This window comes from Hipposideros armiger, unplaced genomic scaffold, assembly GCF_001890085.2.
Source record: "Hipposideros armiger isolate ML-2016 unplaced genomic scaffold, ASM189008v1 scaffold_1196, whole genome shotgun sequence".
NCBI classification, from domain to species: domain Eukaryota; kingdom Metazoa; phylum Chordata; class Mammalia; order Chiroptera; family Hipposideridae; genus Hipposideros; species Hipposideros armiger.
The window spans coordinates 8233-11970 of NW_017732546.1; the positions used below are offsets into that span (position 1 = coordinate 8233).

At 47.8% G+C, this 3738-nt stretch overlaps 1 protein-coding gene across 3 annotated transcripts in view; it reads left to right on the forward strand.

Moving 5' to 3' along the window:
* Positions 1 to 540: 540 nt before the first annotated feature.
* PPP1R16B (protein phosphatase 1 regulatory subunit 16B) overlaps positions 541 to 3738 on the forward strand; it is a 104856-nt gene continuing 101658 nt past the window's right edge. Inside the window, exon 1 of one of the 3 annotated variants that reach the window (XM_019632928.1) lies at positions 541 to 663. The gene's annotated coding sequence lies outside the window, so the exon portion shown is untranslated. Of the gene's footprint in view, positions 664 to 2073; positions 2089 to 3738 lie in introns of those variants that run through there. The other 2 variants (XM_019632930.1, XM_019632929.1) reach the window with 2 other exon arrangements.

A 3738-nucleotide genomic window follows, 5' to 3' on the forward strand; every position in this document is an offset into this window, starting at 1 on the left:
TTCCTCCTTCACTTCACCTCCTTTCGTTCCAGAAAAAGGAAATGATGCAAGTTCATGCTGCAGCCCACGGCGCCCATGCTCCCATGTCTAGCTTCAGCTCTCGTCCAACCCCCAGCTGGGGGACCTGTTCCCATAGACCTGTCCCCAGCGCAAGGCCTGGCCAGTCTCCTTGATGTCCTAGGAAGCCTTCAGACTCAAGCTGAGCAGGCCCTCAAGGTAGGAGACTTGAATTCCTGGCACTGTACTAATTCTGTGTGGCCTCGGGTAGGTACTAGTCCTCTTCTGGACTTCACGATGTCGACACTTCCATCAATTGGGAGCAAAAGTACAGTCCTGGGCTTCCCCGTTTCCATGGTGGGGAGCGGGGATGGGGAGAAGACCATAAGGAAAACTATTCCCAAGCTTGGCCGCATCCCAACTTGCTTCAATTTCGAGTTGCTCAAAGGAGGGGCTCCCACCCCAGAGCGCCCGGACCCTTTAGGCGGAGCGCGCCCACCCACTTCCCGCGAGCTCAGGCCCCGCCTTGGGGGAGGAGCCGAGGGGCGGTGCCGAGGCTCGCGGCGGAGCTGAGCTGGTTTCTGTCGCCTCACCCGCAGCCGAGGCTCCGGGACTGACGGACAGAGCCGGGGCCGGGAGCCTCCGGGGCAGGGCTCGGGAGAGCGGGTGAGTCCTCCGGCAGTGCCGCCTCCCTGCTGCGCTCTGCGGCTTGACCCTGCAGGGGATGAGGATGGCGGCGGGGAAGTGGTCCCGGCCTCTGACANTCCTCATAATTAAAATCAGGTTAGGTATTTTTGGCAAGAATATGACACAGAAGATGTCACATCCGTCAGATTGTATCACATCAGAGGCCCACGGTATCGGGTTGTCCCACTCTTGGTGATGTGGGTTTGATCACCGGTTAAGATGGAAACTGTTGGGTCTCTCAATTGTAAAGGTACATTTCTCCCTTCTTAATTAGTAAACAATCTGTGGCTTGATATTTTGAACCATGTGACTATTCTGTTACCCAACAGCTTTTCACTCAGTGGCTGTAGCATCTGTTGAGGCCCCTTGCTTCCTCAGCTGATTATTATATTGGTGATTGCAAAATGGAACCTGCATTTTAAAATAAGTGGGGCCAGGTGACTGTTCTCAGGGAGTTTGGGAAACCCTGTTTAAGGGATCCAGGAGAATGAGGTTGTTGCCATCAAGGCAGATGGAGGCATTAGCTAAGACATTTTACTCATTAGAATCAGTTAAAATGCATATTCCTAGACCCCGTGCCATACCAAAGAATGAGAAAGGAGGACAATGGACGGACCTAAGAAGCAGCATTTTTTTTACCCTTCCTCTATTTCCCCAGGTGATTCTTGGGAACACAGGTTCCCAAGGTTTGAGAAACACAGACTTAGCTGGCGATTCTTAGCCTGGCTGCACATTGCATTTTCAACTCACCTGGAGAGTTTTGTTTTGATCTGTGTGTATGTGTGTGTGTTTAAAAGTACCAGCCCCGCCTCCAGAATCTGATTCATATGGTCTGGGGAAGAGCCCGGGCACCAACACTGTTTAAATCCCTTCATGATTCCTGTGTACTGCCAAGGTTGAGAGCCACTGGGCTAGGAGGGTTCTCTCTAAACCGAATGTAAAAATGGAAACCCATCTGCCCCTACTAGTTACCCTTAAACGCATAGCATCACAGGATTGAGCTCACCTGCTAGCCAGAAACATCTGGTGCTCCCTCCACACCGCTGATGGGGCCCCCACTGTCTGCAAACAGCTCCACCAGTGCTCTTTGGGGAGCTTACAAAAGAGGCCAAAGAAAGGTCACTTCCCTCAAAAGCATGGGGACGTGGGAAAAAAATGCACACATAAACACACGGTAGTATTGGACAATCGGAGTTTCACAGACCAGGAAACGGACACGCTGGAAGGGGAAGCGACTGCCCAGTGAATTCATGGTAGAGCCAGGACTCTTACCCAGAATGCCTTTCTTCCACTCAGCTCATTTTCCCTTGGGCCCTGGCGGCAACCTCTGCACTTCCTGCACATCTGTTGACTGGGCTCAGCTTGGAGTCAAGCTTTCACCAGAAGCAGCAGCCACCTACCAAGGTAAGGCTTACCCTGGGCCAGGTTTTGGACTCTTTGTTGAATGAATGAATCCAGCCAGCCCAGCACCTGCCCACTGTCTGCCGTTGAAACCAGTGGGTTAAATAACCTCAAAAATGAATCCCTTTGAGCTGGATTAGCTCATTTTTTTCACAACTTAGAAATCTTTAGAACTACCTTATTCTGGAGTCCTTGCCTTGCATCATAGCAACCGTATAATTTACCCAAACTTTACCTTTTGTATAATTTACATGTAACTGTGAGCTGACTTGAATTGCAGTTGACTTGTTGACCTAAACTTGTGTAGATATTTAAATCCTTTTTTTTTTTNTCCCCTCCTCCAATTCCCCCATTAAGAAAAAAAAAGGTACATTCTCAGGACCCAACCCATACCTATTAAATAAAAAAGCTCTGGGGTGGGGTCCAGCCATCTGTGCCTTAGCAAGCCCTCCTGGTGACTGATTCATGTTCAAATATGAGAACCACTGATACAGAGTGTAGGCACCACATTATGTTTATAAAATCCTAACGTCCTAAATTCCAAAGCACATTTGGTCCCCACTGGTTTCAGAGAAGGGATTTCTTGCAGACTTGTATTTTGAAATTTCAAATAACATTAAAGGAAGCCATGAGATTTTTATGTTTACCGAAGGAGGCAGAAGTTCCTTGTGGGAATGGAGAAAGGGTGTGATTAAGAATAATAAAATTCTATGACATGAAAAGACGCCCCTAATTCATTGGTATCCACTCCCCTATTGGTAGGTGTTTAGAATGCTGGCAGTCTTTTGCTATCACAGAAAAAGCCATGAATATCCTTAGGCACGTCTTTTCGGACACAGGTGGGAGGTTTTCTCCAGGCCAGGTGTTCCTCACAGTGGAGCTGCTGAGTCACAGGATATGCATATCCATCTTTCCCAATTAATGCCCAAGTTCTCTCCAAAATGGCTGTACCAGTGTTTGGGCCCCTCACCCCAAGGGGTTCGGTTCCATTCTGGCCTGTCCCAGTATGTGTGTATATATAGATACATACATTTTCCTTTCTGATAGCTGTCAACTTTTATCTCCTCGATTTTTTATTTGCATTTTCTTAAATATTCAGAAGTTGAGCCTCTCTTCAGCCTATCTGTTTTTTGGGGATAAACATTTTGCCTTGTTACTCAGGCTTTGCCTGTTTATCTTCCAAGCCTAGATTTCTGGAAGTCCATAAGACCTTTCTTCTCTTGACCGAGCAGTACCACACGAAAAGTGCTTTGGCTTTCTTGCTACTCCTTGGACTGTGGATGTTACAGACTCCATTTTGTTTGTTACAGGTGATATCTGTGCTCCCCCTCTAGAGTCAGGGAGTGACAATAGTTGATGGTGGAGGGCTGAAGGTAACAGCTGCAGCACCTACAAAACAAACATCAAGGGGGGAGAAAAGCTACACTTCAGTTTATGATTTCCAAAATATTATCTTGCTGCGTTTTCAAGTGCTGTTTATTGAAGCCCTAGGGTAGGACAGGACCAGTAATATGTTCTCACTAAACCCTTTGCACAGTAAAGCAGTGCCATTTCATTCATTCAACAAATCCTTCCTGTGCTCCTGTGTGCCAAGTTTTGTTAGGCCCTGGAAATTCAGATGTAAACAAAACAGATCGGGCCCCTGACTAGTGG